We start from the raw sequence: 14,205 nt of genomic DNA on the forward strand, positions 1-14,205 counted from the left end.
TATTCATGGAGTGCAATAAAACAGAGAATGCATCAATAACATGTGCCAATAAATTTTACAAACATAACTGAGGGAAAGAAACAAGTCACAAAAGAGTATTTTCAGTATGATTCCATTTTTATTAAGCTCAAACAGAAGAGGAAATGCAATGCAGTTTAATGATTCATACATTAGTGGTAGCAGTATAAAGTAAACAAATAATTGATTATCACAATAGTAGTTATGTTTGAGAGCAGAGAGGGTGTTTATGACAGAAAGGAGCACAAAGGAAATTTGTAGGAAACTAGCACTGTTTCATCTCAAAACCTAGGTGGAGGGCTCAAGAGTGTTTGCTGTAAATTATTACTATTATTTGAATTAACTTATTAATCACCATTAAATCATAATACTGGTCACATTTTTAAATCAAAGTTCTCAGTAATTCATAACTACCTCTTGGTTGGAAAGTTTAAAGTCTAAAGGGAGGAAATTGTTAAAGAAATTATTATATATCCACATGAATATACTATACAGCAGTTTAAAATATTATGTATATTTTAAGCTCATATAGCAATATATATATGAAATAAACTAAGTAAAAATAACAAGTTATACAAAAATCATTTGTACAAAAATGTCTGAATTCAAAGAAAACATCGATAATTTTTATATATGTTAATTTATAAATTTGTGGAATGAGTTCAGAAAAAAATAATAAGCACCAACTGTTTACAGAGAATGATAGAGGGTAGAGATGATGTGGAATGAGGGAAAAATGGATAAATCTAGAAGAAACTGTACTTAATCCAGTTTTACTTACTTTTATTTTGTATAAACAATGTATTCATGTATCAGTTGTTTTCTTTGGTAAAAATATAGTACTTCTACTGATGAAGGATTAACTGCTATGGGAAATGTCATAATTTGTAAACAACTGAAAATCACACAAAACATATAAAGTAATGGTATTCAGATATTGTACAACAGATAGGATAGAATATGATCCATGAGAAAAAGGAAAAACAAGGAGTTGGCCCTAAAATTCCTCCAGATTACTACCTGGAGAGTTTCCAGACTGCAGGACCAGGAGGGAGAACTCAGACAGGAAAGTTACCCAGTTATCTTTTTCTGAGTTGGAGACAAAGATGGGAAAAACAATATGACTAGAATTTGCAGAAAAAGAATATCTTCCCTGAGCTCTCCAGAAAACTGAAGAGGGATGCTCTCAAATCTTTTGAGTGAGAACTACCTGTACATATGTAAGGTCAATTTTTTTAATGCAATAAGTTAAATAATTCCCATAGCTCACACAGGGGTAGGAAGAGTTTATCTTAAAATTCCAAATCTCTACAGTGACCAGATCTCATAATACACAAAGATAGAATCCTCAAAAGAGTGATGGTTTAATTGTGAGGTTAAATGAGCAAGATAGTGAAGGATTCACTGGACGGACCTGCACTATGCAACACTTACAAATGGCCTGGAAATGACAAAATTGATGCACAAGTAGCTTAACATGTTGAACAGATCTGACATGATTTAAAGATACACACACACAAAAATCCATCACTAATACACATGAAATTCACAATGACCAGAATCCAATAAAAATTATAAGCATGCCAAATAAAGGCAGAAAAAGATAACCCATAACCCAGAGGAAATTCAACCAATAGAAAGTGACCCAAAAATAATATAAATAATGGAATTATTAGAGGGGACTTAAACACACTATTAAAAACAAACTCCATACATTCCAGATGCAAAGGAAATCTAAATACATGAAAAAAGAAAAAAATGAACTTCTTGCAATACATATTGAAAAACATACTGAATGGGATTAACCAATTAATGAACTTGATGAATCAGTAATAAAAACTATCCTAAATAAATAAAATTATCCTAAAAACAATGAGCAGAGAAAAATATTGTTAGTGAGTTTTGGAAATATGTCAACCAATTTAACATATATTTAACTGGAGTCCCAGAAGGAGGAAAACTAAGGAGGCAGGGATTGAAACAGAAAAAAATATATATTTGAAGGAACATTGGTCCAAAGAATACAAATTTAGTTGCCGCAGTCCGAATGTTAGGGTCTGTAAACTAGTCAAGATGGCACCTGGCATTTTGCCAGAGGGAGTGGTTTGTGAAGTAACGCCATCGAGCCATTAAGTGTGGAGTGTTAGAGTCTGTAAACAAGTCAGGATGGCGCCTGGCATTTTGCCAGAGAAATGTTAGAGTCCGTAAACAAGTCTGGATGGCACCTGGCAAGATGCCAGAGGGAGTGGTTTGTGAAGTAATGCCATCCAGCCATTAAGTGTGGAGATTTCTTATTGGTTGACTGCTGTATCTAGTTTATGTTAATTAGATAAGCTGTGTGAAATGTATAAATACCACGCCTGTCCTACAATAAACGGCTCCCACTCCTGCTGTATCAATGTACACAAGTTGCTCGTCACCCCCGGTTATTTTGCTGCAGCTGGACTGCGGCATTTAGTGAAAATTATAAATCCACAAATTTAAGAAAATGAACAAATTCCAAGAATGGCAGACACAGAAAATCACACTACAGCAAATTATTATGAAAATGACAAAATTCCAAGGATGTGGGGAAAAGGGACTGCAAATTTGTGCAGCCAATATGGAAAACAATATGGAGATTCCTTGAAAATCTAGGAATGGAACCACCATTTGACCCAGATATTTCTCTTCTGGGTCTATACACAAAAGACTTAAAAACAGCATACTATAGGGACACAGCCATATTAATGTTTATAGCAGCACAATTCACAATAGCTAAACTGTGGAGCCAACCCAGATGCCTTTCAGTGGAAGAATGGATTAAAAAACTGTGGCATATATACTCAATGGAATTTTATTCAGCAATAAAAGAGAATAAAATCATGGCATTTACAGGTAAATGGATGGCGTTGGAGAAGATAATGCTAAGTGAAGTTAGCCAGTCCCCCCAAACCAAATACTGAATGTTTCTCTGATATAAGAAGGCTGATTCATAGTGGGTAGGGAGGGGGAGCATGGGAGGAATAGAGGAATTCTAGATAGGCAGAGGAGTGGGAGGAGAAAGGAGGGGTTAGCAAGGATGGTGGAATGTGATGGACATCATTATCCAAAGTACATGTATGAAGACACGGATTGGTGTCAACATACTTCATATACAAACGGAGATATGAAAGATTGTGCTGTATATGTGTAAAAAGAATTGTCATGTATTCTGCTGTCATTTATTTTTTAAAAAATCAATTAAAATTTTTTTTAAAAATTTTAAAAATGCCAAAATTCAGTAATCAAAGAAAATAATAAATTTAGCCAACAAAGACATGGGAACACATATAGGAATGTCAACAGACTTCCCAGATAATATGCATGGCAGAAGACAATGGAGAGACAGCTTTAAAGAACTACAAGGGAAAAACTGTCGACTGAATAGTTTTGTACCCAGCATAATCATCTTTCAAAACTAAAGACAAAGATGTTTTGGAGAAAACAAAAGCTTCAATAATTCTTTGTCAGCAGACATGTATTAAAAGATATGTTAAAGAAGTTTTGTTTTGTTCTGTTTTTTATTAGAGCTCTATAATTATACACAGTAGTTGGATTCATCCTGACAAACTCACTTATGCATAGAAATCGATTCCAGTTCAAGATTCCCGCCTTTGCCCTCTACATTTTCCTTCCTGTACTCCTTCCCCTCCCTGTTCTCCTTCCTTTACACTGTTAGACTTCCTTTTGCTAACCTATTTATTTATATTTGCTGATTCTTTGTACTTATACATAAAGGTAGAATTCCCTGTTCTATATTTATATATGCACATAACATGATTTTTTAAGAAGTCATTCTGCATTGCCTCCCTTTTCCCATCCCTCCAGCTCTGCCTCTCAATCTCCTTCTTCTAACACTACTGATCTTCCCTGTGGGGGCCTAATCCAATGTGATGAAAATTTGGGCCTACTTTTTCCTCTATTAGGTGCAGGGGCTCTGGACTAATTCCTAAGTCCTTGATCCACTTTGAGTTTTGTGCATGGTGAGAGATAGTGGCTTATTTTCATTTTGCTGCATATGGATTTCCAGTTCTCCCAGCACCATTTATCAAAGAGGCTATCCAATGTATGTTTGTGATGCCTTTGTCTAGTATAAGATAACTGTATTTATGTGGGTTTGTCTCTGTGCCTTCTATTCTGTACCATTGGTCTATATGTCTATTTTGGTGCCAATACAATGCCGTTTTTGTTACTATAGCTCTGTAGTAGAGTTTAATGTCTGGTGTTGTGATGCCTCCTGCTTCACTCTTCTTGTTAAGGATTGTTTTGTCTATTCTGTGTCTCTAATTTATCCAAATTAATTTCATGATTGCTTTTTCTATTTCTTTAAGGAATGACATTGGGATTTTATTTGGAATCACATTGAGTCTGTATATCACTTTTGGTAGTATGGCCATTTTGACAACATTAATTTTGCCTATGCAACAGCATGGGAGGTCTTTCCACCTTCTAAGGTCTTCTTCAATTTATTTCTTTAGTGTTCTGTAATTTTCATTGTAGAGGTCTTTCACCTCTTTTGTTAAGTTGATTCACAAGTAACTTTTTTTTAGGATATTGTAAATGGGGTAGTAATTTTGGTATTGGTTTCTTCCTCTTTTTCTAGGGCATTGAGCTGTAATGTCAGGTCATTTATTTGTTGACTTTTTTTTGTTTTGTTTTAATGAATAAACTCCATGCAATGAACTTTCCTCTTATCACTGCCTCCATAGTGTCTCAGAGATTTTTATAAGTTGTATTGTAGTTCTCATTTACCTCCAAGAATTTTTTTTATCTCCTCCTTGATGTCTTCTGTTATCCATGCATCATTTGATAGCATATTGTTTAGTCTCCAGGTGTTGTAGTAGCTCCCATTTTTCATTTTATCATTAATTTTTAATTTCATTCCATTATGGTCAGATAGAATGCAGGATAGTATCTCTGTTGTTTGTTTGTTTTGTTTTGTTTTGTTTGTATTTGCTAAGACTTGCTTTGTAGCATAACATATGGTCTATTTTGGAGAAGGATCCATGTGTTACTGAGAGGAAAGTGTATTCTCCCATTGATGGGTGGAGTATTCTATATATGTTAAGTCCAAACTATGGATTGTATTATTGAGTTCTATAGTTTCTTTGTTTAGTTTTTGTTTGGAAGATCTATCCAGTGGTGAGAGAGGTATATTAAAGTCACCCAGTATTATTGTGTTGTGGTCTATTTGGTTCTTTTATTTGAGAAGGGGTTGTTTGACATACATAGATGCCCCATTGTTTGGGGCATAGATATTTATGATTGATGTGTCTTGTTGATGTACAAATCCCTTAAGTACTATGAAATGTCCTTCTTTATCCCTTTTCACTACCTTTGGTTTGAAGTCCACTTTATCTGATGTGAGAATGGAGACCTCTGCTTGTTTATGTAGTCCAGGTGAATGGTACATTTTTTCCACCCTTTCACCTTCTGTTTGTGGATGTCTTTTCCTGTGTGATGAGCCTCTTGAAGGCAATATATTATTGGTTTTAATCCAATCTGTCAGTCTGTGTCTTTTAATTGATGAATTTAGGTCATTCACATTTAGGGTTATTATTTAAATATGATTTGTATTCCCAGACATTTTGGTTTATTTTTGGTTTTTAACTTGAATTGGTTTCTCCCTTGATTAGCCTTTCCTTTAATGTAGTTCCTCCCTTTGCTGATTTTTCCGTTTCCTCCTCCTGGAATATTTTGCAGAGGATGCTCTATAGTGCAGGCTTTCTCACTGTAATTTCTTTTAACTTTTACTTATCATGAAAAGTTTTTATTTCATCAGAAAGTCTGGAGCTTAATTTTGCTGGATATAAGATTCTTGGTTGCCATCCATTTTCTTTCAGAGCTTGGTATATGTTGATCCAGGATCTCCTGGCTTTGAGGGTCTGCTGAGATATGAATTGGTCTCCCCCTATATGTGATCTGATTCCTCTCTCTTGCAGCTTTTAAGAGTATATCCTTATTCTGTATGCTAGGCATTTTCATTATAATGTGCTTTGGTGTAGATCTGTTGTAATTTTGTACATTTGGTATCCTATAAGCCTCTATTTGATTTTCCAATTCATTCCTTATGTTTGGGAAATTTTCTGATATTATCTCACTGAAGAGATAGTGCATTTCTTTGGTTTGAATCTCTGTGCCTTCCTCTATCCCAATATCTCTTAGATTTGATCTTTTGATGATCTTCCATAATTCTTGGATGCTCATGGTTTCTTACCATCTTCACTGTATTGTAAACTTTCTTTTCCAGATTGTATACTTTGTCTTCATTATCTGACATTCTGTCTTCCAAGTAGTCTAGTCTGTTGGTGATGCTTTCTATTGAGTTTTTGATTTGGTTTATTGTTTTCTTTATTTCAAGGATTTCTGATTTTTTTTCAGAAACTCTATCTCTTTCTTGAAGTAATCTTTTGCAACCTATATTTGCTCCCTTATCTCTTTGTTGGTGTGATCAGTGGATGCCTGTATTTGTTCCCTTATCTCTTTGTTGGAGTGATCAATTTTTGCTAGTATTTGCTCATTCAGGTCATTATTTAGTTCACCAATCATTTTAATTATGTATATTCTGAACTCTTTCTCTGTCATTTCATCAACTTCACTATCCATGGAATCTGTTATTATACTATCTTGGTTTGTTTGGGGCACTTTCTTCCCTTGTTTTTTCATGTTGTCTATGTGTCTTTCTTTCTTGCTTTGTGGATCTGAGGTATTATAGTTTCTACCCTATAATCTTGTAGTATCCATGCAGATTATCTGTACCTCACCTTGGTGTTGGGCTTCCAGACCCTGCCAGTATCCCAAGGTGGGTGCTACTGCAACTAAAGGTGGTGGCGGCAATAGCGGAGATAGCAGTGAGGGTCTCCCAAGATGGATGCAACGTCTTTCAGAGATGGGGCTGAAAGGGTGGGTCTTCCACTGACTTTGGGATGTCTGTTCCAAGATACAGCTTCTTCTATGCCCTGTCTGTTGCAAGGTGGAGGCTACTGTAGGAGGAGGGCTATGGAGTGTCCCAAGATGGAGGTGGGTTAGGCCTGGGCTCCCAAGTTGTGGGGGAGAACTTGACCTAACTTGAGCCTGGGCTCCTGCCCTGATGGCAGGGGCAGTCCTGGGCCTGGGCATGGGCCTGGATCTGGTGTAGGTCGGCAGCTCACTGGGCCAGGATCTGGGCCAATGGGTCTGCAGGTTGGCAGGGCGGTCCTGGGCCCAACCATTATTTGTATTCTTGATCATTGCCATTCTGTCTGAAGTAAGATGAAATTTTAGTGTAGTTTTGGTTTGCATTTTCCTGATTGCTAGAGATATTAATTTTTTTTCATATACTTTTTGGCCATTTGTATTTCTTCTTTGGAAAAGTTTATGTTTACTTCTTTCCCCTTTTACTGATTGGGTTTTCTTTTTAAGGTTTTTGAGTTCTTCATATATTCTAGATAGTAATCCCCTTTTGAAGGAGTAGCTGGCCAAGATTCTTTCCTATTCTTTAGGCTCTCTTCACACTCTTAATAGTTTCCTTTGCTATACAGAAGCTTTTTCACTTAATGGCATTCTACTCGTTGATTCTTAGTTTTATATCTTGTAGTTTGGCATCTTATTAAGGAAGTCAGTGCCAGCACCTATATGATATACACTGCTGGTCCTATGTTTTCTTCATGCAATTGCAAGATTTCTGGTATAATTTATAAGTTTTTGATCCATTTTGACTTGAGTTTTATGCAGGGTGAAAGATAGGGATTAATGTTCATTTTTTTTACATATATCTATCCAATTTTCCTAGTACCTTTTGTTAAAAAGGCTGTCTTTTCTCCAAAATATATTTTTGACACTTCTGTCAAGTATCAGATGGCTATATGTATGTGAATTTGTCTCTGCATCTGCTATTCTGTTCCAATGGTCTTTATATCTACTTTGATGCCAATATGATGCTGTTTTTGTACTAAAGCACTGTAGTATAAAAACAGGGAATTGTGGTGCCTCCTGCTTCAGTTTTTTTGCTCAGTATTGCTTTAGCTCTTCTGGATCTCTTATTCTTCCAAATGAATTTAAGAATTGATTTTTCTAATTCTATGAAGAATATCATTGGTATTTTGATGAGCATTGCATTGAATCAGTATATTGCTTTTGGTAGTATGACCATTTTGACAATATTAATTCTCCTTATCCAAGAACATTGGATGTCTTTTCTTCTTCTAAGGACTTCTTCAATTTCTTTCTTAATTTTCATTGTAGAAAGCTCTTTTACCTCCTTGGTTATATTAATTCACAAGTGTTTTTTTTTTTCTTTTTTTTTTTTTTAGGTTATTATACATGGGATAGTTGGATGGTTTTCCTGATTTCTTCCTTGGCTGAATCACTGTTGGAGCATAGGAAAGCTATGGCTTTATGGGTATTGAGTTTACATCCTGCTACTTTATTGACCTCATTTGTAAGCTCTAGAAGTCTTCTGATGAATTTTTTTTGAGGGGGAGTTTTCTAGATATAAGATCATGTCATTGGCAAACAGAGATAGTTTGACTTCTTAAAGAAAATTTTTTAGGAACTTATATTAGATGGAAATCTAGATCTATACAAAGGAATGGAAAACAATGAAAATGGTAAATATTAAAGGCTTTTATCTGGTCTTTAATTTCTGCAAAAGATAGTTTAAAATAAGAAAATAATATTATGGGGTTTTAAAATATGCAAAAGGCTAAATGATGTCCCTTACAATAAGGAGCAAGGTAATAATCTCTGCTCTTATCTCTTCTGTTTTGGTTTGGACCTGGAACATCTCCCTAAAAGCTCATGTATCAAAAGCATGGTCTCTAATGCAACAAGGTTCAGAGTTGGGGCTTTTACGCAATGGTTGGCCAAGAGGGCTCTGACCTCAGTGGACTAATCCACCGATAGCTAAAGGGACTACTGAGAGGTGAGACCTGATTGGAGGAAGCAGGCCACTGCAGGCTTGCCCTGGAGTTGACTAAAGGCCATTCATATTATATTCTGGCAAAGAACTTTTCCACATGTTGTCCATGTCTTGGTACTTTCTGTGAGACTGAATTAAAAGGAGACAGACTAATTAATCTGGCAAGGGAAACTTCAAGGCAGCCCAGCGTTTAGACAGTGACATGGGTATTGCTGGATGCTTTTAGTTGGGTTTACTGTGATAACTGGGAGATAAAAGCATAGGAAAAAGATTTAGAAAGCTTGCTCTTTGGCTGGAAAAGACCATGTAAAGTTGGGACCAAGGAAGGTGTGATTGAGTTTCTGAGATTAGTGCCATTAAAGAGAAATAAAGTACTTTGCACAGAGACTATAGTAATGATTCCTTGAGGACATCTCAGGAATCAGTGAGACCCCACCCATAGTGGACTCAAAGGTGTAAGCATTAAAACTGATTTCAAAGACGTTACTTTGAGAAGAGAGGACCTGTGGCTGTCTAGTAAGTTGTTTCCAGGTTCATTTCACCATGTTCAGCCAGGCACTCAGGCTACTGCAGGCATGGTCTAGGAGGCCCTGCTAGTGGCTCAAGCTGGTGGCAGATCTTGGCATCCACATGGTGCTGGTTCTACAGAAATTCATGATGCTAGATTTAAAATATTGTGAAGGTTTCCATTGAGATTTTAAAGTAAGTCTTGGGGTCAAGTAATATGTAGCAAGGTCAGAATTCCTGAAGGCAGCCCCCGAAGAGGGTGAAGAAGGCATCTGTGAGAGTGAAGCTGAAGCTCAGTGGAGACCCTGGGAATTAAGTGACACCAGAAATGTGGAATGTTTTCCAGTGAAAGCTGCAAGCAGCAGCCAGCCAGCCTAAAAGAGAGGCCATGTGGGCTGCAACCAGCAAGGCCATAGACGTGGGCTTTCCTAAGCCCTTTTGGGCCCACATCTCACCACCACATGCTCCAAATGCCAGATATGAGGCTTTAGGACTTAATTTCTGCCTGATTGGGTTTCAACTTTGTTTTGGTTCCATCCTTTCCTTCTATGCCCCCATTCCTTCCTTTTGGAATGGCAATATTCACACTGTGCCACTGAATATTGGAAGAATGTAACTTGCTTTTGAATTTTTACAGGGGATCACAACTAAGAGTTTTCCTTGGGTCTCAGAGACTTTCAGCTTGGACTTTGAGCAATGCTGGGATTGTCAGAACGACGGGGATGCTTGGAGATGGAGTGAATGTATTTTGTGAGATGGGCATGAGTTTGGGGGGAAAAAGGTGGAATGTTATGGTTTGGATTTGAAGTGTTCCCCAAAAAGCTCATGTGTTAAAAGAATGGTCCCCAAAACAGCAAGGCTCAGAGGTGTGGCTATTCAGTGATGATTGGATCATGAGGCAGTGATTGGATCATTTTTCCAATTGATAGATGAATCCATTGATAATTAAATGTACTGCTGGGAGGTGGGATCCAGTTGGAGGAAGAAGGCCACTGAGGGTGTGCCCTGGAAGGGTTTAGCTTCTCCTCCCAACTCCTCTCTTCCCTTCCTTCTCCTCCCCTTCCCTTCTCTCTTTCCATATATACATGCATAGATAGATTAGAGAGAGAGAGAATCTCCTTTCTGGCTGCCAAGAGTGAGCAGTTTTCCTCCACCAAGCTTTTCCACCATGACGTTCTGCCTCACCGCAGGCGCAGAGCAACAGAGCCAGTTGTTCATGGACCGAGACCTCTAAAACTGAGCCAAAATGATTCTTTTCTCCTCTAAGTTGTTTTTATCCGGTATTTGGGACACGATGGCTAAAAGTGACTAGCACAACTTTTATTCAACATCACACTGGATATTTTACAAATACAATGAGGAAAGAAAAAGAAATTAAAGGTTTCTAGAATGAAAATGAAAACTATCTTTGTTTACAGATGATCTGATTGCCCATGCAGAAATACTTAAGGAATATATAAACAGTTACCAGAATTAGAAAGTCAATGTAGCAAGATCACAGGATACAAATCAATAAGTAAAACTTAATTGCGTTTATATATACTAACAACAAACAATTGGAAATTTATTTTAAATATATACATATATTATTCATAATTTGTATCAAAAAATGAAGATTTGTTGAAAAATATGAAATCCCCATATGCTGAAAACTAAAATGTATGGCTGAAAGAAAGTAAAGATCTAATAAAACAGACATTTCGTGCTCATAATTGAAAAACTTTAAACTGTTAATATACCATTTTCCCCATTTGTTCCAGGCATGTAATGAAATATCAATCAAAATCACCCCAATCTGTTTGTAGTAACTGGTAAGCTGATTCCAAAATTTATAAGTGCAAATGACCTGGAATTGCTAAAATAAATTTGAAAAAGAACAAAGCATTTTGTACCTAATTCAAGATTTACTGTAGAACTATAATAATTAAGTCAGTATGGTATTTACAGAAGGGTAAAAATACAGATCAAGGGAACAAAGCATCCAGAAATAGGCCTACTATATGCTGTCAAGGTTATACAATGAGGAAAAGGATAGTTTTTTTCAACAAATGTTGCTGAAACAATTGGGTATCCATTTAGAAAAATAACAAACCTAGGTACTCTCCTTCACAATACACAAAACCTAACTCAAAATGCATCACAGTTCTAAACCTAGGAGCTAAAATAATGCAAGTTCCCCCAAACAAATATATTTTTGAAATAATATTTTTGACCTTGAGTTAGGCAAGGACTTTTAAAATAGGACAGAGAAAATGCAAAACATAAAAAGAAAAACATGATAAATTGGACTTCATCAAATTACAAACTTTTGACCTTTAAAAATAGACTATTCAGAAAACGAAAAGACAAGCCACAAATGGAGAAAATATGTATCTAATGAAGGATTTTTCTCTAGACCATATTTGAAAACATAATTTAATAAGAAGACAACTTGATTCTCTAAATGAGTAAAAGATTTGAACAAAGAAAATATGAGTGGCAAATAAGCACATAAAAAGATGCACAATGTCATCAGTCATTAGAGAAATGCAAATTAAAACTGTCACTAAATACCGCTATACTTTAACTGGAATAGCTAGAATTAAAAACATTAACAGTATCTAGGATTTGTAAGAATGAAGCAACTGGAACTCTCACACATTGATGATAGAAATGAAAAATGATTTTAAAAATGTTTAGAAAACATTCTGGTACATATTTTCCATACCATAGATAAATTCTGCTCTTACAGGTATTTGCCCAAGAGAAATGAAAACATTTCTATACAATGTTTTACGTGCAAGCATTCCTAGCCATTATATTTATAATAGTCAATGACTGGAAATCCAAAAAGAAAAAAAAATCAATAATATGGATGAATCTGTAAAGCAGTCTGCTAAGAGAAAGATGTCATAAACAAACAAGTCTACAACTGCATCATTCCATTTGTATGAAATGCAGGTAAAGGCAAAGGTAACGTGACAGAGAGCATGTCAATGATTTTTGAGGCTAGATGCAAGAGATGATTAAAGGTGAAATGTTGTAGGGTCGCTTTGGGGGAGATTCAAATATCCTGTATCTTGAGTTTAATGGTAGAATGATATAATGACTTTACATAATTGTCAAAAGTTACTGTACACCTAAAAGGATGGGTGTGATTGTAAGCAAATCAGACTGGAAGGAGCTGATTTTTACCAAGTTTAAGGGGATATTTAGGAAAGTCAGACCAAAAGCCATGATGGAAATGCCCAATAGGGCAGGAGAAGGCTGCCTCTAGGCTCTTACAACCTTTGTCTTATTACATCTGCTGAAGCAGTAGGAACCCACCTTTGGATCTGTTATCAATTAAAGAAACTTAGAAACGCCTATAAGACACTGTGTCTTAAAGTTCCGCTTTTTTCTATGTAAGCCTACTGTGCAACTTTTTGGAATTTTCAATGTGTGTGTGCATGTGTGTGTGTGTGTGTGTGTGTGTGTGTGACTATGGATTGGATCCACACTCTTAAAACATTAGGCAAGTGCTCCACCACTGAGCCACATCCTCAGCCCTAGGAATCCTCTACTCTTGACACTTGGCAAGTATGCGTTTTCTGAAGCAGTGGGGGAAAGCCTTTAGGTGATCCTGTGCTTTGATGCCTTTTATTGAATTAAATTCTCCCAACAATCTGAAGGTAAATGTGCTCATTCCCACTTTACAGGTAGAAGTTCAAAGAGGCCTAGACAGAAGAATTTGGCCTTTTTATCTTCAAAGGGACCACATCCAGACCCAGACACATTCTTGTGAATTTCTGGTATGGCAAGTTACAAAGAAAATCCCCAAAACCCTCTAGAGGAAGGAAACATCAGTGGGCTCTCTCTTTGAGCTCCTCCTTCTCCAAGTGCTTCCATCCTCTGGCAGATAGACCAGTAGAAAGTTCTGTGATTCTATTTCCTTCACGCCCTGCAGTGAATACCTCAAAGCCTTCTTGTACCCCACATGAATTAAAAGCCCATCAGTGAGAAAATTAACTGGAAGGAATAAAATCTGATGGCCATTTGGCAGCCTCGATGTTCAGTCCCTCGCTCACCTTTGGGTACAGACATCAGGCCCAGCCAGGCTCCCTTAAGCACCGGCCATCACCCATGGTGCCCTTCACAGCCCTAGCCTTGATGAAATGACCAGATCATGGCACTGAAAGGAGGAAACCCCGCGCTACCAGGACACCTGCGCTTTCCTCTCCGCTCTCCCAGCCTACTTCCTTCTCATCAAAATCTCTGTCATCCTGCACATCTTCTCTCAGGGAAGATGAGGGGAGGGCACCCACCCGGGAGGGCACCCACCCAGCCACCCCCCACCATCTCCGTTTTTGAAATGACTCCAGGAGTGCCAGATGCAGACTCTTCCAGAAGGGTGTCAGAGGAGAGTGCAGCGCAATTGAGAGCACAAGGCTCCCTGATTATGCAAGGAATACGAGAGCCCCTCCATTCATCACCTGGAGGTAGACTATTAAATCTCTGGAAGCCTTCCACGCAGTTCAGTAACGGAGATCCATTACACCCTCCCTCAGGTTCCATGGAACTCCAGCAAGCAAACATATGGTAAGTAGTTCTAATGGAATTCCACACCACGTGCAGGCCCGGCACAGTGCGCTCGGTGCTGGAGGGAAGCTGGCCTCGAGCAGCCTTGCATGGCAGCTTCTCTGAGTGGTTTCTGCAACAGGATTTTCCTGCTTTCACCAGGCAGGGATGTGAGGCAGGGGGAATTTTGTTCTATTTTCTAGTGAAGTATTTGGCAAGAAGAT

This window comes from Urocitellus parryii, chromosome 12 (genome assembly GCF_045843805.1).
Source record: "Urocitellus parryii isolate mUroPar1 chromosome 12, mUroPar1.hap1, whole genome shotgun sequence".
NCBI lineage: Eukaryota > Metazoa > Chordata > Mammalia > Rodentia > Sciuridae > Urocitellus > Urocitellus parryii.